Genomic DNA, 27,898 nt, shown 5'->3' on the forward strand with positions numbered 1-27,898 from the left:
CTACAGAGCCACAATGCCTGACCAAAAAAATCGTTCTTACTTTAACGTACTAAAGACGGTCGGAATACTTTGTAATAGATTCTCTCGAGAATTGTTGAGAGTTGTAATGAACGATTTTGTGGATTAATATGTGACTTCTGAACTGTCGTCTCCTTTTAAGATATTTCGTAAAGACAACTTAAGTAAAAATATTGATACGAGACAGACAATCTCAAACAATTTAATGTTCTAGCTGTAAGTGTCAACTATGTTACATAAGAGACAATTTGTATTACATGAATATTTTCGTTATTATGAACAAAGGATTCTCCTTCAAAAACAAGCTATTAGGTATAGTCTGAGTGCTTGCGGTTTATCTTTGATTTACAAAAAGAGCGGGTAGCTTAACAGATTTATATCACAACATGCAATTCATAAAAATATTTGTTGTTGATTAAATGCATTTTTGTGATAGGAACAGCTGTATTCACTTAGTGAGCTTTACATAGAAAAATGCTCTGAATGTTGGAAGTATGTCCCAAACTATTTCCGATAAATGTATGTTATTCTGCAGCCTACATTTACGATGGGATTACGGAAGAACTATAAGAAGTTAAAAACTTTGAGGCTGAAATTAGAACTTTCCTCTTGTCAAAATCCTACTCACCGGAAGAACACTTTAGGACTATAAAAAAAAGAACTCCTTCAAGATATATTGTTTTCGCATAAAAACTACCATTATTATCCATTTCTGTCAATTGATATGAGACTTCCCTCATCATTTGCGGCACATGCCGAAGTAGTTTCTAATGGTAAGCCATGTCCATGATAATTCGTAATCATAATCATAAGACATGTGAAATTTCATCTCACGCAGCCAAATTGTTACTATTAAATTATTATACTTATTTTTGACATACACAATTATTATTTATATATTTTAAGAACATCTTTTATTATCGTGTGACACTATTGCACAGGACCTATGACATTAAAAGTCAAATAGCGAAAAGACTGTAACGGTTCAAGCCCGGGCGAACACTTTAGATCAGTCTAAGCCGTAAGAGAGAATACACATGTAACGAGAGTTTTTGTCAATCCAAATATGGGTAATATTCGGAATCGAATGCATTTCCCCTATCATGCGGAGCTTCTAAACCACATTACTGTAACATTTTGTCTTTGGTTAACAGACAGCAAAGGTTGTAGTAGACGTCTAGACGAATCATTCCCGACCACGAACTTAGCGATTCCCTTCAAGCGCAAAGCCTTTCAAATGCGTCTAGGTGGGATTAAGCTGCCTTGCTTGAGACCGGCAGTCAACTCTTCCGCTGTTATGTTTTTCTAACGGGACAAAGAAAACTGAGTCTGCAGTTGTGAATGCTGTTTGCGGAAATTGAGCTACAACAGGTAATACTTTAATCTTTTTTTAAATTCTTTGTTAAAGAAATTAATCTCTTTATGAATCCTGGAATTCTAACGCTGATATTCTAGGACATACTCACTGAATTCCATGAAAGGAAAATGAACTTGCTGAGAAACATTTCATCTTGTCTCCAATTGCATGAGAATTCTTCCATTACAACCCACACACCACAGGAGACACAGTCTCGCTCTCTCAGATGTAGTAGCAATGAAACAAGAGTGATAAAGTAAGAGATATTCGTCAGACGTAGGCTTATGGCTTTTCACCACAGTATACGAGGTCCGTCCTTAGAATCCCAGAACTTTATCCACAAAACTCTTTTACGCTCAACTTTTACTTCTTGTGCACGGTCTCCTTCGAAATACTCTCCCCCTCAATTGATAAGCCGTTCCCAAAGCCATTGCCACTTTCGGAAGCAGTCTTGGTATGTCTCTTGCTGGATCGTGCGAAGCCCAATATGCGAATTCCCTTTTATCTCGTTTATGTTGCAAATCTACGTCCTTTCGACGGAGTTTTCAGCTTTTTAAATTAAAAAAAGTCCACAGAGGCCAGATCTGGAGATTATGGGGGATGACGCAGGACAGTGATTTTGTTTTTGTACAATAGTCAAGCACCAACAGGGATGAATATGCGGGTGCGCTATTATGATGCAACAGCCATGAATTATCTCGCCATATTTCAGGCCGTTTCATTCTCACAATTTATCGTGGGCTTCGCAACACGTCTCAATAGTACCATCGATTAGCAGCTTGTCCCTATGATACGAATTCATGATGAACTAATCCTACAAAGAAAACCATCAGCATGCCTTTGACATTTGACCTGACCTGAAGAGCTCTTTTTGGTCTTGGAGAACCTTTCCCGGCCCAATGTGAAGACTGAACCTCGGTCTCAACATCGTAACCGTAGATTCACTTCTCATCACCAGTTATGACTCTTTTAAGGAACATCTCGTTCTCATTTGCGCGATCCAAAAGCTCTTCGCAGATAGCGAGGCGAACGTCTTGACTCATGAGCTGTGGAACGAACTTGACGGTAACACGATGCATTCCAAAATATTGTGTCAGGATACAACTGAAATGTTACATTCTTCTGCAATCTCTCGGACAGTCAGTCTTCGACGATCATGCACAATTTCGTTGACGTTCCTGACAAGACAGTCATCGGTGGACGTCGGAGGGCGTTCTGAACGAGGGTCATATTTAACTTCCGTCCGGCCAATTTTAAACCGTGTGAACCATTCGTAACACTGAGTACGGCTTAGGCAGTCATCACCGTAGGCTTCGTGCATGATTTAGTGTGTCTCTGTAAATATTTTTTTCGAGTTTCACGCAAAATTTAATGCAGACGCATTGCTCTTCTAACTCTGACATCTCAAAATTCGCAAACTGTTGGAGACAACATTTTACTCAATACAGAACTGAAAATAACTAACAGACATACAAAAATGAAACTTCCAACAGTATACATGAAATGCAGGTGTGTGCAGGAATGCCAACCGCATTTCTTTCCAACACACCACTGGTGCGAAATTACAAATGTTCCGGAATTTTTTGAACAAACCTCGTATATGGGGCGATCAATATGTTTCCGGAATCGGAATGCCAATCAGGCAAATTGCAGTGAGTATTCAGAAAATCGTCTCACTAACCTCCCCGCTCAGTTTTTCACCGACAAGTATAACTGGATATTTTATTCTGTTGTAGCTATAACTGCATTCACTATTTATGTCATAACTGTTTCAAAGTGTTGAATTACAAACCACTGACTGGATGTAATGTTTTAAACACAGCGCAAATTTTTTTCTTCCTCTGCAGTATACAAAGAATGGTGTACATAACTTGTTGGAAGTTTACTCTTTTTAAGTTTATTGTGTGCTGTTTTATCGACTGAAAATTCTGCAATGTGCTTCCCTATAATGAGTCCTCTTTTACTGCGTAGTATACTAGCTTTATCAACTAAAATTCGATCTGCAACATGACATCCTGAGAGATCTTTTTTGTAACATAACCAATATCATGTCCCTCCAACGCATCATCCAACAGATATATCCTCTTAACCCCATGTGCTAGTCGTTTTAGAAGCTTTGTTCCCAGTCCACAGTATTTTTATGCAGGAATATGAAATTAGACTGGTAGTCGCTTGATAAAATTACCACTACCTCTGATGCGATTCCTGCCACTGACGTTACGCTACCGCGTAGGTTAAGGGTTGGGCATCCTATTATATCCTAAATCATGAGCGTTCACCTAACTGTTGTGCAATGATGAGAAACCAAGTCATTTAACTAAGGCCCTGTTCCCTCGACATGCTCTACGAGAAACATATCTGGTCAGAGCCGCTCTGTAAGTCTGCTGTGTAAAAATGCTCAGTAATATTTTCGCCTTCAGTTATAAATTCTAGGATTTGTTCTTCACACTTTGTAAACTGTAAATCTCTCTATTGATCAGTTTGGTAGGTAAGATTTCTCAAATGCTGTCTAGTGCTTTGAAATACGTACTAGATCATCTACATTAATTTTGTTTGTGTGGACCCAATCATTTTGTCACAACTGTATACTGTGTTTAGAAGCTCAGTATCGTGACTATCAACTGGATTCGTTAGTTGCTCAATTATTTGTGGTTGAATATCTAACCATTTGTACAATCCTCAAGATTAAAATGCACCCACATATGTTTTTTTATCATTCTGTCAAATGTTCCATGATACGTGCTTTCACGTCGGAAAATATCGACTAGCGGCGTATTACGTACCAATCCATTACTCTCTTGAAATACTTATTATAAAAAACTCGCCTCCGTGATCGGTTTGCATGTTGTCTGGAAAACAGTTTATACCCATTCTACCTATCTGCAGCAACTGTTCAGATTCCCATAAAATTTCCTTCTTTGTCTTTATGTTCATGGGTAGTAACTGGGCGAATTTGAAATACATATCAATAAGCAGTAAAATATATATGGAATCTTTATTCCCCTATGAATATTGCTTTATTTGTATGAGAGCCACTTGCTATTATAAGTATTCCAAGCACCATTTTATAATATGTCTATGTGGAAATGTTTCGTGCACTAGTGTGGAGTTCTTGAAATGCTGTCTCCATAATTATTTGGTGAGACATCTTTCTCAAAGTTCAGAATGATTGATATGATGCATTCTTCTGAGTCATACTTCCAGTGGTCGCCAAAGCTGTGAGCAGTTGTAGCAGTTATAGTACTTCTCTTGGGTCGTCATAGTATATAAATATTGCAGAGATCAGTTCATTTATACTGATGTCTGTATCTTATGTCTGTATCTTCACTGATGCTATGTCTAGCATCTAATATTGATTTATTAACGGTTTTGCAGTTCACACTGGTAGGGCATTTTTGTTTCCATTGACTTTCATATGCACATGTGACAAATGCAATATTTCACCATACATTTATAGATATTTCAATAAGTAATGCTCGGGTTATGTGGCTCTTTGGTATATGAGAGTCACTAAATTCTGCATTCTTTCAAATTCTCTACCACTAATTTAAAGGTTGCATGCCTAACATATATGTATATGTGGTTTTCCTCTGCTAACTCCATATGTTTTATATGACGTAGCTTCACTGTAACGGTTTAAGAAATAGGCAATGGCATATTTTCCTTCTTGTTTTTTCAGGAGTCATTGAAGAGCTTCAGTAACAGGCTTCAACGTTTCTCTGAGAGCTTATTCTTAGAAATCGTCATTTCCTTTTTGTCGACATGCTGTGGGGCGGCAGGTGGAATATTAGAATAAATGTTTTGTATTTATGCTGTTTGCCGTTCTCAACACTGGCTCTCTAACTACAATATTGGCAACCAGAAAGTGATTAGCAAAACATGAAGCCTGTAATTAGAATTCCTAGTGCCCACTTCATCTGAGAAATACATTAACACAGTAGCTACAGCTTATAGATCTGAGGAATTAGGAGATTGTCTGGGATTCATAATCAAAAACCATTCTCTCTAAAATGTTCACTATATTCTGCAAGTCACAGACCAAAAAGAAACCACACAATCCAACTACCAGAGCAGTTCAGAGTCTATTGCGCTGATGCCACTATAACTGTTCAATTTACATGTTTAAGTGAATGCTCCTATAATTTGATGATAATGTTCATCAAACGCCATGCAGATAATGGCAGAATGTCTGTTCTGCGTCGGCACGTGAAAATACGACATACGCAAACCTACGATAGATCGTTAATGTCATCCCAAAATTAACACTTCACTCGAAAACGATTTCATGGTTACGCGTATCCCGAGTAACTTATTACTGCATCTGAGTCTGTTTATATCAACGATACCGACGCGACGCAACTCTCGGCGCAGGTTGTGCGCTAATAAGCGTCTGGAGAGAACTGGGGCCTTCCTCTTCTCGCGCAGCATTCTTACATATAAAGCCGCGATGTGGACAGCTAAGGGAACGCCTGATCAAATCTGCTCTCCCGACTAGCCGCTGGGCTAGTAATGCACCACTTTAAGTTATCGAATAAATCATTGCTTCCTTTGCTGATGGGCAATGAAGTTGTCAATTTAAATGTGCAATCAGCACACAGGTAAGTAATCATAATAAAAGTCTGATGTGGCTAAGTTAAATATTTTGGGCGAGATAGTTAATTTAATTACACTACACGCAGTAGACGAGCTCTGAACTTGCCCTTTGGAGATACGCTATCGCTATAGTTTTATAGTTATTCACTTGAAACTTCTCACATCTTTATGATTATAGCGGATCTCCCTTCTACTTAAATTTAAACATCATAGCTTTATTTATTCGCCTGCTTAATCCATCTTGCTTTCCTTAATTTCTACGACAAAAACCAGAAAATCGTGAATTTCAACTAAAATTTTAATTTGTGCGATCCAGAATACTGTTTATACTAAATTATTATGCAAAATGAATCTAAACGTAAGTTTTTAAGTTTCTAGCTCTTTTCTGTTGCGCCAATGATTTTTACAGAAAAACATCCAAATTTCGAGAATGGTTAAAGTTATTGAACTGACATCCAACACATATTGATTTTGTGTTACTCCTGACATCCTAGAAACGTTTCAGGTTATTTACGTCATTTTAAAGTATTGCGCAATATTTATGATGTCAGAGCTAGTTACAGCGGACTAGGCTGGCACACAAATGAAAGACTGATGTGAATTTTATAAGGTGTGAGTATGCTGCTTCCCTACATCACCCTCTACTTAATTTTTTTGAACGTAAATGAAAAAAAAAATCAATCACAAAAAGGGAAGCAAGAGTACAGCTAACTCCCTATGAAAAATTAAAATTGAAATGTAAACATATAGAAATATTAAAAGAAAACTTATTACCTACTTCAATTATTAAATTGCTGGCATGTTCACTGCTTCTTAAGCAACATTATCACTCAAAATTTAAGCAAAATCAATGAAACACTTTGGCATACATATTGCCTTAGACAGACAAACACATAAAAATATGCAAAATTATGAAAATCCTAAATCCATTAAATTGTCTCTAAGTATTTTTACATAGACAAATTCAAAGAAAATAACACAGTTATTTACGATACATAAACCGATAATTATATCTTAGCAGTCTTTTCGAAACCTGAAAGAAAATTTCACAAATCATGACAATTTCATTTTTACACACGTGGTTGTAGCCGCTTTGGCTGGCGTTCTACACTTCCATTCACAAGGGTAGAGGAGGGGAAGATGCTACGGTGTGCGTTCTTCATGTTCACTCTAAATTATATGTGGAAAGGGGAGGGGTCACTGTAAGTTGTGTCCAAGTCACTCCACACTTTCACGCAGCTACCAGGCTGCCATTATCTGGTTTGTCCTGTAGAACAAACAAAAAGAGTGCCTCAGACTGTTCACTTAATATCTAAGGGTGGGTCACAATGAAATGGGGATATATACATTTTATCTTTCAATATGTTACTGGAACAAAGTTAACAGAACTTTTTCAATTTTACTCTTGCGGTTACTTAACTGTCATAAAATCGGTAAACAAATAGCTCAAAACGCCGTTGGTCACGTACTAGAGAAAATTTATGCTCAAGGCATACAATCATGAATCCTATTTGATCTCAATTTATTATTTCTGGGCCAGAACACTGAACCAATGCTCGGTACATTCTTGATACATTTGTATTTTATGTACTTAGCTGACTCATCTTCGATTACCTTATTCTTAGAGTTAGTATGAGTATATTTGATTAGTAGTTGTCTTGTGAGCTTCTTTGTACATGTGAGTAACTTGTGGTAATAGTACAGTTCTGAGTGTTCAAAACACACTACGTTTAGTTGACTACTAAATCCACTTATTGGTCTTCTGCTGCTGTGTCAGTTCCACATCTGCAATTATATACTTACTTACTTTGCTAGTGTATGAACTTAAGTAATACACACTCCATTAAAATTTAAAGCACAGGATAGCACATTTATTTCATATCTATAGTGTACTGCAGCTGATCAGTGTGCTCACGTGGCAATCCATTTCCACTCGATCGGACGCTGAAACCACAGGTAGTCTCTCTCAACCTACCACTAAAGTGCATTAAGTAATTATGGACGAACGTAATGCTAAATTCCTTAAACCTATAGGACACCATGAGCTGCTCTGTCTCATCTAACATAAGGGTACCTATTGTCACATTCACGCCTCCAACTCATAACCTCAATACATGTAGGTGTGTCACCACACACCCAACACCAAAATAATGGCCAGCTCCAACCTTATAAATACTTCAGAGACGTGTCCTTCACGTCTCAAGCACAAACACTACTCAATTCTATTACACTGCCATTCCTTGCTACACAAGGTGAGTTCATTTTTACAACTTATCTGTCCACCCCCCCCCCCCCCCCCCCCCCCGATACAGATAGCCATACCATAGGTGCAACCTCAACGTAGGGCTATCTGTTGAGAGGCCGGACAAACGTGTGGTTCCTGAAGAGGAGCAGCAGTATTTTCAGTAGTTGCAGGGGCAACAGTCTGGATGATTGACTGATCTGGCCTTGTAACACTAACCAAAACGGCCTTGCTGTGCTGGTACTGTGAACGGTTGAAAGCAAGGGGGAAATACAGCCGTAATTTTTCCCGAGGACACGCACCTTTACTGTATGGTTAATGATGATGGCGTCCTCTTGCGTAAAATATTCCGGAGGTAAAATAGTCCCCCATTCGCATCTCCAGGCGGGGACTACTCAGGAGGACGTTGTTATCAAGAGAAAGAAAACTGGCGTTCTACAGATCGGAGCGTGGAATGTCGGATCCCTTAATCGGGCAGGTAGGTTAGAAAATTTAAAAAGGGAAATGGATAGGTTAAAGTTAGATATAGTGGGAATTAGTGAAGTTCGGTGGCAGGAGGAACAAGACTTCTGGTCAGGCGAATACAGGGTTCTAAATACAAAGTTAAATAGGGGTAATGCACGAGCAGGTTTAATAACGAATAAAATAATAGGAATGCGGGTAAGCTACTACAAACAGCATAGTGAACGCATTATTGTGGCCAAGATAGACACGACGCCCACGCCTACTACAGTAGTCCAAGTTTATATGCCAACTAGCTCTGCAGGTGACGAAGAAATTGAAGAAACGTATGATGAAATAGAATTTTGCACAGAGCACAACTTAATCATAGCTAACACTTGGTTCAAGAATCATAAAAGAAGGTTGTATACATGGAAGAACCCTGGAGATACTAAGAGGTAAGACAGAGATTTAGGAACCAGGTTTTAAATTATAAGACATTTCCAGGGTCAGATGTGGACTCTGACCACAATCTATTGGCTATGAAGTGTAGATTAAAACTGAAGAAACTGCAAAAAGGTGGGAATTTAAGGAGATGGGACCTGGATAAACTAAAAGAACCAAAGGTTGTACATAGTTTCAGGGAGAGTATAAGGGAGCAATTGACAGGAATGGGGGAAAGAAATACAGTAGGAGAAGAATGGGTAGCTTTGAGGGATGAAGTAGTGAAGGCAGCAGAGGATAAAGTGGGTACAAAGACGAGGGCTAGCAGAAATCCTTCGGTAACAGAAGAAATATTGAACTTAATTGATGAAAGGAGAAAATATAAAAATGCAGTAAATGAAGCAGGCAAAAATGAATACAAACTTCTCAAAAATGAGATCGACAGGAAGTGCAAAATGGCTAAGCAGGGATGGCTAGAGGACAAATGTAAGGATGTAGGGGCATATATCACTAGGGGTAAGATAGATACTGCCTACAGGAAAATTAAAGAGACCTTTGGAGAAAGAGTACCACTTGTATGGATATCAAGAGCTCAGATGTAAACCCAGTTCTAAGCAAAGACGAGAAAGCAGAAAGGTGGAAGGAGTACATAGAGGGTCTATACAAGGGCGATGTACTTGAGGACAATATTATGGAAATGGAAGAGAATGTGGATGAAGATGAAATTGGAGATATGATACTGCGTGAAGAGTTTGACAGAGCACTGAAAGACCTGAGTCGAAACAAGGCCCCGGGAGTAGATAACATTCCATTAGAACTACTGACGGGCTTGCGAGAGCCAGTCCTGACAAACTCATCCATCTGGTCAGCAAGATGTATGAGACAGGCGAAAAGACTTCAAGAAGAATATAATAATTCCAATCCGAAAGAAAGTAGACGATGACAGATGTGAAAACTATCGATTTATCAGTTTAATAAATCACGGCTGCAAAATACTAACGCGAATTCTTTACAGACGAATGGAAAAACTAGTAGAAGCCGACCTCGGGAAAGATCAGTTTGGATTCCGTAGAAATACTGGAACACGTGAGGCAATACTGACCCTACGACTTATCTTAGAAGCTAGATTAAGGAAAGGCAAACCTATATTTCTAGCATTTGGAGACTTAGAGAAAGCTTTTGACATTGTTGACTGGAATACTCTCTTTCAAATTCTGAAAGTGGCAGGAGTAAAATACATTGAGCGAAAGGCTATTTACAATTTGTATAGAAACCAAATGGCAGTTATAAGAGTTGAGGGGCATGAAAGGGAAGCAGTGGTTGGGAAGGGAGTGAGACAGGGTTATAGCCTATCCCCGATGTTATTCAATCTGTATAATGAGCAAGCAAAGAAAAATTCGGAGGAGGTATTAAAATCCATGGAGAAGAATTAATAACTTTGAGGTTAGCCAATGACATTGTAATACTGTCAGAGACAGCAAACGACTTCGAAGAGCAGTTGAACGGAATGGACAGTGTCTTGAAAGGAGGATATAAGATGAACATCAACAAAAGGAAAACGAGGATAATGGAATGTAGTCGAATTATGTCGGGTGATGCTGAGGGTATTAGATTTGTAAATGAGACACTTAAAGTAGTAAAGTAGTTTTGCTATTTGGGGAGCAAAATAACTGATGATGGTCGAAGTAGAGAGGATATAAAATGTAGACTGGCAATGGCAAGGAAAGCGTTTCTGAAGAAGAGGAATTTGTTAACATCGTGTACAGATTTAAGTGTCAGGGAGTCATTTCTGAAACTATTTGTATGGAGTGTAGCCATGTATGGAAGTGAAACATAGACGATAAATAGTTTAGACAAGAAGAGAATAGAAGCTTTTGAAATGTGGTGCTACAGAAGAATACTGAAGATTAGATGGGTGGATCACATAACTAATGAGGAGTTATTGAATAGGATTGGGGAGAAGAGGAGTTTGTGGCACAACATGACTAGAAGAAGGGATCATTTGGTAGGACATGTTCTGTGGCACCAAGGGATCAGCAATTTAGTATTGGAGGGCAGCGTGGATGATAAAAATCGTAGAGGGAGACCAACAGATGAATGCACCAAGCATATTAAGAAGGATGTAGGTTGCAGTAGGTACTGGGAGATGAAGAAGCTTGCACAGGACAGAGTAACATGGAGAGCTTCATCAAACCAGTCTCAGGACTGAAGACGTTCCTGAGACCGAATAGCTTTTTGCTCTTAGGGTACTCTAGTCTATATGCATTGGCATGTGCTTATCCTATGATCTTGAAAGGTCCTTGGTATACGAACATGAATTTCTTTTTTTCTGCATTTATTTTATTTGATTTTTCCTTGGTTTTGACAAGGACTAACTGACGTATTTCAAAACTGGTGGGTACAGCTTTTGCGTCATCACGCTTCTTTCTTTCTAATGTTCTTTTCCTTATATTTGCCCTAGCCCTTGACTTCTTTTCGTCTGTGGATATTTGCGTTAGAATATTGAATTCTACCATATCTGCAATCACATTGTGTGGTTCTTGGGCGAACATCAATTCGCAAGGCGCAAAACCAGTTGCATCATGCCTTAAGTTGTTATTTACAAATAGTTCCTTTTGGATTTGTCTCCAACTAAAGTGATCGACATCTGTCTTCATTACATTTAGGTCAAAGTGTGTAGGGGTTTCCTGAACTACATTTTCAGCTGCCTTTTCCAGTCGGTCTATTAATTTCAAATCGAAACACCGCACGACTTCATTACATTTAGTTTGCTGAACATGGCCCAGATTACTGTAGTCTGAGCGATTCTTCGCCTCCAGACCGGGCATAACACTAGTTACAGCTAAACCACTTTCACTATTATCGTTGAGTTCCTTCTCCAGTTACAACTGGTCACAGCTACTGGGTCCATCGACCCCCAACAGGCTATCCTCTACATTCTCACTTACCTCCTGTCCTAAATCTATTAGTGCAGTATCAACACCCTCCACGGGCACTTTAGATAAGAGCACATCATCCTCATCGTAAATATAAGCATGAATTTCTTCTGCTTCTTCACTTGACAATTCAGTATTTTGTAGCTCTTCCCTACCGTTACACTGCTGCGCCTTCTCTTTCTCTTCCCACTTAGAAAGCGTCTCTAACACGGTATCTATCAAATACTGTGAGTGGTTTAATATTTCTGCAGTATCATTGGATGCTACCGACCTATCATCCGACTCCTCAGTTTGAGTATTCTGAGCTGTCATACTAATTACTGTAATTACTGGCTTAGGAAAGGCAAGCGCCTGGTGAGCGCCACTATCCTCATAGACGGGAATTAGTTTTCCTGCCTCTACCTATTACTGTTACCTTTATTTGCATTATAATTAACTGGCACAGCATTGCTTTCAACACTGTTGTTTACTTGCACATTTTTGTTAGGAACAAAATTACTATAATTTGGATGCCGTTGTTGGTTCTGGTAATTATTTCTCCAATTCCTACCTTTCTTAGGATGGCGAACACCTACTGTTCTGATGTTTACATTGCCATTCTGCTCGTTCTTAAAGTTACTACTAGTGTTATTACCATTTCTGTTATTACGTGCTTGCTCCTCATTGGCAGCCACACGCTCTACACGTTCCAAATATTCAATGAAACGATCCAGATTGTCTCTAGGGGCAGATATAACTCTAGTTTGCCAATACAATGGCAGTTTGGCTTCAAGACCTAGTATTATCATTTCAGGTTTTAGCTTTTCGGCCAAATGTGGCAAACGTGAGATCCATGATCTGGCAAACTCTTTAATAGATTCCTTGCCTGCATTGAAGCGTTTTCCACTCCAAAATTCTCTCAACACTTCATTTTGCTTATTGCTTGACCAGTACTCATTAATGAAAGCTGTTTTAAATTCTGCTAATGTTTTACACTTCAACATAACATCAGCTGACCAACGCATGGCGTCACCCGCTAAATGGCTTCTAATAAATGAGATTTTCTCTCGTTCAGACCAAGTTGGTGGATTCACATCTTCAAAATCGTTCCAGAAATCTAGCGGGTGGATATTTTTATCTGGATCGAACCGCAAGAACTGCCGACACCCGATAAAAGCGGCGTTTGCAGCTGCAACTTGTTGTATACTACCATTACCAGAAGTTACTGAAGCTACTTTACTCTCAATGTTAGCAATGTTAGTACTAATATTTTCTACTGTCATTTCAACATTATCTACTCTTCGCACAATATGAGTAGTATCAGTTTTGATTGCGTCTACTTCTGCTTGACATATGTTTACTTTTATATTAAAATCTTTAAACCTATCCGAGCACAGTTCAGATTCCGCCTCGATATTTTCTGATAACTTGTGCTCCAGGTTCGCATCTTCCATTTGGAAGTCTTTGCCAACCTCAGCAACTTCGGATTTTACTATTTTATACATCTTAGATAACTGTTGAGCAACCTTTTTCTTAATATCCTCATGATTGTAATCAATTTTATAATTTAAACTGTCCAGATCCTCCTTAAACTTATTGCAGCCAGTCTTGGAGGAAGTTTCTAATTCAGCTTTATTGGATTCTAATTTATTGTCCATTGCCTCAAACCGTTTATTAAAATTGGTTTGGCTGGCCACAATCCTGTTATTTACCTCAATTATATCAGATTTTAACTCAGCTGTCATTCTAGCATTACTGGCTGACATTTTTGCATTACTGGCAGCTATTGCTTGTAATATTACATTTAAATCAATAGCCCCAGTATCTTTGGGTTGCTCACTAGCTGGCTTTTTATCACACACAGCTGACGAAAAACTAGCTCCGACACCAGAATCATCAAAACTAAATGAAACTTCTGATTGATCAGTCATATCTAACTTCTCCTTTTTAAACTCTACCATCTCTGATGACTGTTTTATTTTTAATTCATCAGAGAAACTATCATCCAATAACTTAACACTTTATGATTTCTGTTTCACTACAGGGGTCTCTACTATTGAATCGTTGCCCTTTTTCACACTACTGTCAGGAGACACTAGTTCGGATTTCACTTTACTATTTTCATTCATATTTACACTTGAACCGTTGTCTGGATTTACAGTTCCTTCAACAGACATAGGTCCTGATTTAGGTTTAACTTCTGTTTCTTTTTGCGGTTCCATCGCCGACAGTCTTTTAGTGCTGGTTAGTAAAAGTTTTAACGGCTTTTTACTTAACTTAGTTCCTTCTGCACGACGTTTGGCGTTGCCGGCGCGGTGTACCAGGATTACTGAAGTGACGCGGCTCGCTGAACTGCAGACGGCGCCTCGACAACTGCTGTGTTGTGAGTGGAGCCCGTAACGGCAGACGCGCCTCCGGTCGCTCTGAAGAATGACTGCGGTGCGGCGAGACTTACTTACCTCGATGCCAGCAGTGCACCTAGACTCAGCGCCAACTCCGTCAATCCAGATGCGTTGTTAATCCAGTTGCGTCGTCCACATGCACACGTAACACTGTCTATCCATTGCTCAGTTGCGTGTCGCATTTCACTTCCGAATCCGAATATTTCAAAATCACTTTCACTTTTACTCAGTTTGCTTCCCGACCGAAGCACCATATGTGTGGCGGTGGGTGAAATAATAGATAAATGTTTTGTATTTATGCTGTTTGCCGTTCTCAACACTGGCTCTCTAACTACAATATTGGCAACCAGAAAGTGATTAGCAAAACATGAAGCCTGTAATTAGAATTCCTAGTGCCCACTTCATCTGAGAAATACATTTACACAGTAGCTACAGCTTATAGATCTGAGGAATTAGGAGATTGTCTGGGATTCATAATCAAAAACCATTCTCTCTAAAATGATCACTATATTCTGAAAGTCACAGACCATAAAGAAACCACACAATCCAACTACCAGAGCAGTTCAGAGTCTAATGCACTGATGCCACTATAACTGTTCAAATTAAATGTTTAAGTGAATGCTCGCCATAATTTGATGATAATGTTCATCAAACGCCACGCTAATAATGGTAGAATGTCTGTCCTGCGGCGGCACGTGAAAATACAACATACGCAAACCTACGATAGATCGTTAACGTCATCCCAAAATTAACACTTCACTCGAAAACGATTTCATGGTTACGCGTATCCCGAGTAACTTATTACTGCATCTGAGGCTGTTTATATCAACGATACCGACGCGACGCGACTCCCGGTAGAGGTGATGCGCTAATCAGTGTCTGGAGAAAACTGGGGCCTTCCTCTTCTCGCGCAGCGTTCTTACATATAAAGCCGCGATACGGACGACTAAGGGAACGCCAGATCAAATCTGCTCTCCCGACTAGCCGCTGGGTTAGTAATGCACCACTTTAAGTTATCGAATAAATCATTGCTTCCTTTGCTGATGGCCGATGAAGCTCTCAATTTAAACGTGCAATCAGCACACAGGTAAGTAATCATAATAAAACTCTGACGTGGCTAAGTTAAATATTTTGGGCGAGATAGTTAATTTAATTACACTACACGCAGTAGACGAGCTCTGAACTTGCCCTCTGGAGATACGCTATGGCTATAGTTTTATAGTTATTCAGTTGAAACTTCTCACATCTTTATGATTATAGCGGATCTCCCTTCTACTTAAATTTAAACATCATAGCTTTATTTATTCGCCTACTTAATCTATCTTGCTTCCTTAATTTCTAAGACAAAAACCAGAAAATCGTGAATTTCAACTAAAATTTTAATTTATGCGATCCAGAATACTGTTTATACTAAATTATTATGCACAATGAATCTAAACATAAATTTTTAAGTTTCTAGGTCTCTTCTGTTGCGCCAATGATTTTTACAGAAAAACATCCAAATTTCGAGAATGGTTAAAGTTATTGAACTGACATCCAACACATATTGATTTTGTATTACTCCTGACATCCTAGAAACGTTTCAGGTTATTTACTTCATTTTAAAGTATTGCGCAATATTTATGATGTCAGAGCTAGTTACAGCGGACTAGGCTGGCACACAATGGAAAGACTGATGTGAATTTTATAAGGCGTGAGTATGCTGCTTCCCTACAATGCTATTTCATTCTAAACTGATTTCAAGATAGTATGCAATTTCATACAGTTTTGCAAGCTTATACACATTGATGAATGGCATTTTATCATCGTATGTTGAAATCTTTTTCAGTCGTGTCAACCTATGCATTCGTCATATTGACTAACCTTAGATGGGTTCTAGTGTTTCTTCCCAAGGTTTTCTTTCTGTATTATTATTTACAGTAGGTCTTTTTGTACATCGTCTAACTTTTGTTTTCAATTTCATGAATCTTTACATTTACAATAGTCATAATCTTCACAGCACATCCCAGTGCTTGCAATTATGTAGTATGACGTTTAAGTGTTTCGTCGTTTATTTTTTTCTGTTTCAGTAGTACATCTTATAATTCTTTTGTTTATTGTTTCAATTTTCACATCCATATACGGACAAAGATTCTGAATATGCACTCCAACTCTAGGATTAGGTGCCTCATATACATGCAAAGTTGTGCAAGTACCCTGATATAACTATCTAGTAACTTTACTGTACACACACACACACACATATATATATATATATATATATATATATATATATATATATAGTCCTCATCATCATCATTTCATCCCCACCGACGCGAAAGTCGCCGAAGTGGCGTCAAATCGAAAGACTTGCACCAGGCGAACGGTTTACCAGATGGGAGGCCCTCATCATATATATATATATATATATATATATATATATATATATATATATATATATATATATATATATATACTCTAGGAGGTTTAGTCTGCCATTTAATTTTCTTGTTTTTCAATAAACATAAACCAGTACTGTGCGTAATACCGGCAATCTCCACATATGGTCATAAATTCTTTAAATTCTTTGATGTCATGTCAGTTCCTAAATGCACTTGATAAATGTATTTCAAATTCATACTATCTGGTTTCCAAGCGATAATAAGCTTAGCATTAACCCTTACTAACTGTTTCAGAATCCTAAAATATGTTTAACTCAAATAAATGACGTCACCTTGGCACCATGGCCAAGCCAGAAATATTTCCGTGATTGATCATGGTTTTCCACTACAACATTGTAGAATATAAACACAGTATTTGGCTTTACTCTTTCAGGTGGCGGGGTATTGCTGTTTGCACTATGTGTAGTATATGTTACACCATTGATGCTGTGGAGTATCTCCTGTAATAACTGGTATTTGGACTGTCATAATGTTTTTTTTTTAAATACATACACATTCTCGAAGTGGATCCCACCTGGATGTGTTTAGCGAGTGAGGTGGCGCAGTGGGTGTCACACTGTACTCGCATTCAGGAGGACGACGGCTCAAATCCACGTCTATCCATCCTGATTAAAGTTGTCTGTGATTTCCCTAAATCGTTTCACTCAAATACCGAGATGGTTCCTTCGAAAGCGCATGGCTGACATCCTTCCCCATCCTTCCCTAATCCGGTGGGACCAATGACCTCACCGTTTGATCCCCACCGCAAAATCAACCAACCAACCAATCTGGATGTGTTAGCAGGGACATAATAACATTCGTCTAGGAGGAGTCAGATAGGTCAACAGTTATCACACACATATTATCAGGAAGGAGTCTTTCATTCTTCTTTTTCATCTTCTGGTATTTGGTGGTACTGCAGGACCAGTCGGTTACTACACTCATTGTGATGAGAATGGTTTGTGCCTGCGACCAACGTGATTACTATAAGATGACACTGCCATTCAAGGAATTTCACAGAGAAATAAAAAACACGCATGTATCTCATAAACGTTGGTTACATCTATTACGATATACGAACATGTCCAAATAATAATGTAGTTCTGTAACTACAACTAGCATGTGAGGTTCATACATATTTATTTACCTGTACCGATGCTCAACACTTGTCATAGAGTTAAATTCTGATTTATTCTACAGGATTCAGAGTTTGACAAGCTAATTCCAACAGCTTGGCCCATACTTTCACTCATAATCTGTACATATATGTTTGCAGCTTAGTCGTTACATTAAGTTTTTAAAGATATCCTCTTGCAGATGAATGCACTCTCTCAGCTCAAATGCGTAATTGTTCATGGCAAGTCCCCAGCAGTGGTCGGATGATCGTCTAGTATTACTCAGGGAGCCTGAGCAGTTGTGTTGAACATGGCAGAAATTTTCATCGAAGCATCACATGGACGCATCGATTCATTCAAGTATAGCGTCACTTCTATATCACTATATCGCGTATTTTCTAAAACAGCTCTTGGGTAGAACTCACGAGCCGACTAATGCGTTTACTTGCACTGCTTTTTAATTATGTGCTGTATAAAACAGAACTATTTACATATTGGGTGGTGTTTGTGACAATGCCTTTACCTCACCAGCACGAAGAAGAAAAGAAAATAAACCACACACATTTATGACTGCATCCTAATACCATCATCATCCTCACCAATACTTGCATGATGGATGCACTGAGGATAAGAGTGATGCTGCTGCTTCTCATTTCTACATCGACGTCCACATCTACATACTCTGCAAGCCACTCTACAGTGCATAACGGAGGGTATCATGTTCCACTACTAGTCATTTTCCTTCCTGTTCCACTCGTATAGTGCGAGGGAAATACTTTGTTCGCGACCTAATTTTTCTCATCTTAGATTCATGGTCCTTACACGAAACGTACATTGCTGGCAGTAGAATCGATCTGCAGCCAGTCTCAAATGCCGGTTCTCTAAATTTCCACAACAGTGCCTTGTGAAAATGGGGTCGTCTTCCATCCAGGGATTCCGATTTGAATTCATGAAGTATTTCCATAATACATGTGTGCTAGTCGAACCTACCGGTAACAGATCTAGCAGCATTCCTCAGAATTTCTTCAGTATCTTCCTTTAATACTACCTGGTGGGAATCCCAAACACTTGAGCAGTACTCAAGGATGAGTCTCACTAGCTTTCTATACTCTGTATCCTTCCTAATGAGTTACCCTTCTCCAAAATGCTCCCAATAAAACGAAGTCGATCATTCGCCTTCCCAACTACCGACCTTACGTGTTCATTCCATTTCATATCGCTTTGCAACACTAAAATGAAAAAACATGAATAGTTATATGTCATCTTTATTTTCGTTATAAAGGGAAACACAGAGTGATATCGGTAATTGCTAATTTGACTGAAAGCAATGAAAATGTACTGCAAGTTCTGAACACTGAAGCTCGTGCCCGTATTTTGAACGTCTCCATTAACTCACTGCTAAAGGAGAATGGTGACTGCACGACGTCGATTTATTGAAGAAATCTACTAATGTCCTAAATATTTTGTAACTAATTAATCCTGAATATTTCACGATGCTGCAACTACAGTACTATGGACTCTGCACGAATGAAGAGGGAACTGTTACTGCTTGTTACGTATTCGAGTGACTTAAATCTGAAAATGTGTGTAAGTTTGTTGTTGAAAATTATGAGAAATTTACAGAAAGTCGTTGTAGTTTGAATGCAGTTGACTATTATTTGCTTCTTAAACAATTGCTACCACTGCAATGAGCTCCTTCACACAGCTTGCACTGGCCATCTCAAATATTTCAGAGCGATGCTCTTATTTCTAAGTATGAACCTTGTTTTAAACATCAGGATTTGAATGTACAATGTCAAATTGATGGAACTCTTCCTATTAAACTACACTGTGAGACTGTAAAAAGGAGCAAATAAAATACTTTTTCATATATCTGCTTTTTCTTTAAAAAATGCGCAGTAGCTCTAGCTTCATGAAATCGGCTGGAGATAGAAATGGCTATTTTTATATTAGCCACAATTTAAGGAGTAAGTACCTTACTCGCTGAGCTACAGTGACTGCTTATCTTTATAAACCCTTAAATCACATTAAATGACAGGAAGGAATAGCTAAAACAAGAAAATGTTGTAAGCAAATATTATTTTATTAAATTATCTTAGAAACTATATTACGAAAAGGCAAACCTACGTTTATAGCATTTGTAGACTTAGAGAAAGTTTTTCACAATGTTGACTGAAATACTCTCTTTCAAATTCTGAGGGTGGTAGGGGTAAAATACAGCGAGCGAAAGGCTATTTACAATTTGTATAGAAACCAGATAGCAGTTATAAGAGTCGAGGGACATGAAAGGGAAGGATTGGTTGGGAAGGGAGTGACACAGGATTGTAGCGTCTCCCCGATGTTATTCAATCTGTATGTTGAGCAAGCAGTAAAGAAAACAAAAGAAAAATTCGTAGTAGGTATTAAAATACAAGGAGAAGAAATAAAAACTCTTAAGGTTCGCCGATGACATTGTAATTCTGTCAGAGACAGTGAAACCTTCCCGTCTAATATTGGATGAACGTTTGCTTGCTGACTGAACGCTGCGTCTCTTAAAATCTTTTAACTGCTGCTCTGTCAAGACTACCTGCTGATTATTACGACGAAACATAAAATGTGTTGTCGCCGTGGCCCTCAGTCGTTACCTGAAATTATTAAGACTGATTCTTACCTTTAATTATTTATACTGGATCGCCATCTGACTGCTACAGCAAACTGTGGAATGAATATACTTACTTCTCTTTAACATAATTATAAGCTGCTGGTGGAGTTTCATAATACTTTGTGACTGGAATTCTTTAAGTTGAAGTTAATTTAGATTAGATAAAAGCTGAAGCTCAGTTTAGACTTTTCTTTTAAGATAACAATAAATTCCGTAAAGCATTTACGTGAATGATTTTGGGATAGAAAATTCTTAATGCATTTAATCTGGTAGAAGTTAACTATATTCTGAGAACGATCTTGACAAACAATTACAAGGGGTATAGTTCTTTACAAAAATTCTTAAAAAGTAGCGTTGCGCTACATACCTAATTTTCCATCAAAATTACATAACTATATTCTGAGAACGATCTTGACAAACAATTACAAGGGGCATAGTTCTTTACAAAAATTCTTAAAAACTAGCATTGCGCTACATATAGCGAGTGGCTGGCGAGCACACCGCTTCTTTCAAAGTGTTAATTCATACCTCGCTTACAGCGACCTCCTCTCATGTCTCGCTAGCTACGACTGCCTCGTCTCACATCTTACTCGCAACTGCTCGCTTCCAACGCTCAATGCTACAAAAGTGCGGTCTCGCCGCCAACAATGGTTTTTGGTGCAGACAATCCCTGCTACCATTACAGATGTATTACTGCGCGCTGTTTCCCGCTCTTTCTCAAAATGTATCTATGCGCGGTTTCCCGCTCTTTCTCAATAATACACAATGCAATTTAATTAACAAAACAATTTAAATAAGAAACAGTTCAGATAATTACATGCTAAAACAGTTTAAATACGCCTATTACATAATTACATATGCCGCTACTCGGCTTTCTTAAAATTTTACTACGTTGTTGAGTCATATGGACTCAACATAAGTATAAAATTTGATTATAGAAAATAGTTTGAACAAAGTGTATACACAAATGCTGTCATACGAAATGATTTGTCTATCTCTAATAAAGAGAATATGTAAATAGAAAGGGTTTTAGTAGGAATTGTACATCAAGTAAAATTTGGTTCCCTTAAATTTAACAACAAGAATAAGAGTAAATGTGAAAATCAATATACAGATCATATGAAGCAATTGAAAGTTTACATTATGAAACATTTAATTCAAATTGGCATCTCTTAGTACCACAATTAAGGAAGGTACAAAAGGAATTGGATAGCATGGTCAAAGCACTGGCAACTGTCTGTGAATGCACTCAAAAGTCTATTCCTTTCCCTCACATAGCACAACACCAGGTTTCGCCATGTGGTTCCATCATCGCCTTGCTCCATAGTTTTAGTGTACCCAAACACTAAGTACGTCGTCGAATAGCCTGAGTTGCCGCAGCCACATCAGGATTAAGTTCCATCTCCAATGGTCCATTAAGGTTGGTGGTGTGCATCTTGGTATGCAAACACCTATTGTCGTACATCATACTGTGGTGTGTATCTAGGTATGCAGGCACCAATTGACATACATCGGGCTGTGGTGTGCATCTAGGTATGCAAACACCTCGTCGAGAACATCATTGGTTGAAGTCACGTGTTTCACAATTCACTGATTCTGTGCTCAATAACCATGGGGATGCACAGGAATTAAGGTACGGGTAAAATTGTTTTGGCAATGGGTTCACGGACATTGTTGGTACCATAATTTGACTACCAAATAATTTTCCCTATGACAAAATATGTTGTGTCATAATTTGTAACAATATGTAGTTTTAATTTAAGAATTCTTCCAGAAAATTATTCCCATATATAAAAGACATAAAAGTTCCTACTTATTCAGTATTTGATAGTATACAGATTTGTTATAGACAAGTACATTATTACTTATTCTGTATTTACATATCTTAGTTTCTTACATAATTAATTATAAATTTTGTTGACAATGCATTTCTTGACTTACTGTCCTAAAATTTTATCTTCCATTCAGGGGTGTAGTCGTCAGTTATGAGTCGTCAAATGTCAGGTCATAATATACAATAAAATTACTGTCATAAAATTATTTAAAGTATTCTTTTGCAGCTGAAAATTAAGGTAAACATTATTCTGGTTAGACATTGTAATGTGTGGTCCCCATCCATAGTGTTGCAATGTGTCACATGCTAGCAAAATTATTTCTTAACATTATACATTTCTTATATACTAACATAACATACACATTCTTCTTCTGCATCTGTGTCAACTCTCTGCATAACCTGTTATAAACATTCAGCATTAATTAACGTCAGCGCACGGCATGACTTATTATAAAACATTCAGTATTAATTATCGTCAGTGCACGGCATGACTTCAATAAACATCTTCTGGTACTTCTCGTCCGCTCCTGGCATGACCTATAAAACACTTTATCATAATATTAACTGCTGCAAAATCACGTCAGCTCCCGGCATGACCTATAAAATTTCTGTAATGACAATTAGCGTCAGCTATCTGCGTGACCTAAAGATTCACATCCTTATTCTAACTAAAACTACGTTTCATTTTGATGACGTGTGACAACAATGCTGCATTCTGGAATAAAGAGTACATGTTAATGTTACCACTAAAATAATTGATTAATGAACGATCTATATTATCAGTTTAGCTATTGCAAAAATCGACATTTTCTTAAGTAATTATGTCACGTTATAAAAAAAATTTCTTTCATTTATGAGCTCTCAGTGCACAAATTCATACGTCGTGTCGTTGTCTGCATGTTCTCTTTAAGTTAGGAAATGTTTCTCGTGTTTTTATTTGTCTTGGCTGGCGTAGCATCATTAAGTACTGCTGTGTTCTTTAAGGTACGGTGAAATATTAGCGGCCCGCTGCGTGTCGCGGCTTTGTTTGTTACTGAAGCGCGCTGAAACTACCATTGTTGCATACTTACGTGTCACGCCGTCCTTTCGTCAGCTGAAATGCAAAAATTTAAGTCAAGAAATGTTTCACGTTGGATACATGATGATTCCCTAATGGTTTCTTCTTACGTAGCGTTTCCACATGCACTACATTAGCGTGTGGAATATTACGAACTCTGTAAGGGCCTGCATACAGAAGTTTGAATTTACGGCATCTGTGCTTACCTTTGTTGGAAAGAAAATGAGTGCGAATCAGTACTTTGTCGCCAATCTCGTACTTCTGTAGTCGACTTACCTGCTTCTGTTGTTTCTTCCGCCGATCTGCAGCTCTTTTAGTGTTTGCTAATGCTGTGTCTATTATTTCACAATGTCGAAGCCTACGCGTCTTAGGAAAAGTAATTAGTTCGGTAATTTTGTTCGGTGGGTCTTTATTTGTCAGTATTACGGTTGGTGATAGCATCGTAGATTCATTGGGTATTGCATTTATCACTTCTTGAAACTGTAAAATATATTTATCCCATGTTGTATGTCTTTTATGACAATAAATTCTGCATAACTTCCCGATCTCTTTCATTATTCTTTCTGATGGGTTGGAAGAACTGTGATATCTTGATATGTAAATAGGTGTTACGTTCTTACTTTCTAACATTTTCTTCCATACGTCTGACCTAAACTGCGGACCGTTATCCGAAATAACCTTCTGTACACGTCCTACTACTGATAGAAAATCTCTTACAAACGCTCTTGATACTGTTCTTGCTGTTGCTTTCCTTAGTGGAGAAAATGTTACAAATTTGGATGTTAGTTCTACAGCTACAAAAATATAACTATAACCATTATTTGTTCTGGGAATTGGACCGAAAAGATACACTGCTGCCATGTGTCTTAACTTAACCGGTATGATGGGATACAATGGTGGAATGTGTGACACTGTTGATGATTTAGCTTTTTGACATATCTTGCATGATGCTATTACTTTTCTTATGTGTTTTTCCATGTTATTAAAGTGGCAATTTTGTCGCAGAATCAGAAAGCATTTCCTCGCTCCGTAGTGTCCATAACTTAGATGTGTATACCATATCAGTTTATTTACGATCCCTTCCGGAATGCATAAAAGCCAATTATTACCGTCTCGGTATGATCGAATAAAGAGTATATTTTGATGTACAGTGTAATGAAGTCTGACTTTAGCGTTACTTCTGTCTTTCCAAAGCGTTACAATCTCTTTCAGTGTTTCATCTTTCTGCTGTTCTCTCTCTATATCCTGTAATGCTGCTGATATAAAGTTTTCGAAAGCTACTTGTTTAATATACATAATACTATGGTTGTTGTAGCAAAAGGTATTTTCTTTCTCCATGCGTTTATTGTGAATGGACCTCGACAATGCGTCGGCAACAGTATTCTGCGTGCCTGGAATGTGTATAATGGTAAAATCAAACTCTTGTAAGTATAATTTCCAGCGGCTTAATCTATCGTGCGTAAGTTTTGCTGACAATAAAAACTGGATTGCTCGGTGATCGGTATATATTGTTGTATGTCGGCCATATAGAAAATGACGGAATCGCTTAAAAGCGTAAATTACACATAGTGTCTCTAATTCTGTTACAGAATAATTGCGCTCTGCTGGAGAAAGTATCCTGCTTGCAAAAGCAATGTGTTTCACGACTGTCTTATCTTCTTCCTTTATTTCTTGGAAAATATGTACTCCTAGTGCTGTGGTTGAACTATCTGTTGCAACGGAAAAGTTTTGTGTTGGGTCAGGGTGTGATAACAAAGGTGCTTTTAATAATGCTTCTTTCAAGTTCTCGAATTCAGCTTCAACGTCTTCATTCCATGACCAAAGTGTGTTTTTACTTGTAAGCTGGTATAGCAAGGGCGTGTCTAATGCTTTGTAGTGGATAAATTTTCTAAAATAATTGATAAGACCTAAAAAGCTCCGAAGTTCCTTTTTGTTTGTAGGCACGTCGATGTCTTTCAGTGCTTGCAATTTGTCAGGGTCTGGTGCGATACCTGTTTGTGAGATCATGTGCCCTAGAAATTTTATTGACGCTTTACCAAATTCAGATTTACGCAAGTTTATAGTTATACCATTCTGCTCGAATGTATTCAGTAATTGTTGAAGAGTATGATTGTGTTGTTCCCAGTTTTCTGCTGCAATTAAAATGTCATCGACATATGTAGTAATTTTGTTTTTCAGATCTTGTGGTAGAATAGTATTCATGCCTCGTATAAAGGCGGCAGACGAAATCGTTAGTCCAAACGGAAGTTTACAAAATTGATAGCATTCCCCAAAGCAAAGGAATGCCGTATATTTTCGGCAATTTGGGTGTAGTTGGATTTGCCAAAACCCTGATTTGAGGTCGAGTGTAGTATAAATGGAGGTGCCATGAAATTTTTGCAGTAACTCTTCTAACGTCTGTGGTCGGTCGGTTTCTGTAATGATTATTTTATTAACTTGACGTGAATCTAAAACTAAACGTAGTGATCCATCCTTCTTTTCAACAATGTGTAGTGGATTTATATATTGGCTGGCTGCTGGTTCTATTATTCCTTGATCGATCATTGCTCGTAATTCTTTCTTAACTGCTTCTGTGTGTATGTGTGGGATTGGATAATGCTTTGCTTTGAAAGTCTCGTGTGGTTTCACCTGAAATTCGTACATAAATCCTGTCATTGTTCCTGGAACATTGGCAAAAACTGCTTTGTGTTGTACCAGAATATTTTCAAGTTCTGTGCGTTCTGCGTCGCATTTTGCTACACTATTGTCTACCTTGCGTGTAATTGTCTCGAACATATTGTACTCCTGTTCCTCTACCAAGTCATTATTAAGTGTGTTCGTGTATAGTGCGATATAACAATCGTTATCTTGAGAATCAGTAATAATCTCGATCCTGTGCATATTTTGTTCTTCGGAGGATACTGTGTTTTGAAATCTTACGATCACTTCCCTGTTTTCCTTTTGTAGTGTGAGGTATGACGATTTGAAGTCAATCTTCGCATCGTACTGAACAAGAAAATTTATTCCTAATATCATGTCTGTTGTTAAATTCGGAACTATCCAACAATCACTGTGGAACGTTTCCCCTGCAAAAACAAATGTTAATTGTGTCTGTCTTTTAACTTCAATGCCTTTTCCTGCAAAAGCTCCCTTGACCTTCGTTCTGTTTAAAGGAAATACTGGGTAATCATTATTGCTATTGCATCTGTTAAATGTGTCTTCGTTAATTACGCACATAGGTGAACCTGAATCAATTATCGCTAAAATATTGTGCGACTGTAAATTTATCTCTATTATTGGGTGATATATTGTTTTCTGTAGGATTGGTTTTTCCTGTAACAATGTGTCTCTCACGTCGTCAAATGTAATGGCATTTTCGGTCGTTATGTTTTCTCTGTGTGATTTCATAGTATCGACATTAAGAGATTCATTGCAGGTTTTCTCTAGTCATAATTCTTCCGATATGTGATTTTCAGCTTGGGAGTTTGGTATGTGTTCTATCAACTGTACAGTTCTGCCGTTTTGATTATTAGCAGTGTCTGGTGGATGAAATCTGGTGTCTGGTACATTCATACGGTAACGCAGCTGTTGGGCCCTGTTGTAGTTTCCGTTAAAATTGTCATTGTGGAACGTCCTCGGCGGTCTGTGTTCGTTTTCTTTTCTCCTGTCGTTATAACTGTGACTGTACGGCAGCCCACCTGCACCCCGTAGAAACGTTTGTTTTTGTTCATTTTGCGGTCGACCCGCGTAATGGCCTTCCCCGGTCGCATTATCTGAGCGATGATTCATATGGAAATTTGACCTATTCGGTTGCGTGTTAAGTCTCGGATTCTGTTGCTGTCCTGAATATAAATTTACCGTGTCAGTATAATGTTTTTCATTACTCCTGTTTTCGTTGTCATTTTCGCTGCGAAAGCGTTTACTCGGATTGTTATTACCAAATCGTGTTTGTTCAAAAGTAGCTGAGTTTGTTTGTTTTCCGTTCTGTCGTGAAAAATTTTTGTTAACAAATGCGTAGTCTGCCTGGTGTGCTTCTAATAGTTGTAAGATGTCTCTAAAAGCGGATACATTGTCCTTTTGTTGCCCTGTCAGTAATGACACTTTCAAAGCTCTGGGCAGTTTTGAAATGCAAAGCTGTATTAATGCCGATTGACTGTATGGCTCGTTGAGGTACTGGTTCTGTTCCACCATGTACTCGAAAAATTGTGTGATTGTTGGAAAGGTAGAATTTTCAAAGTTTGGCAAACTAAGTAGCCGATCTTTGATGCTGTTTTGTGTAGTGTCAGACCAATATGCTGATAAAAATGCTTCCTCAAATGCTTCTACGGAAAAACATTGTCTAGCAATTGGTCGCATTCGTCGTGCTGGTTCTCCTTCAAGAAAACTGACAATAAATTCTAACTTATGTTGTACTGGCCATGATGGTGGAAGTGCTCCCCT

The sequence above is a fragment of the Schistocerca gregaria genome, chromosome X (genome assembly GCF_023897955.1).
Source record: "Schistocerca gregaria isolate iqSchGreg1 chromosome X, iqSchGreg1.2, whole genome shotgun sequence".
NCBI classification, from domain to species: Eukaryota; Metazoa; Arthropoda; class Insecta; order Orthoptera; family Acrididae; genus Schistocerca; species Schistocerca gregaria.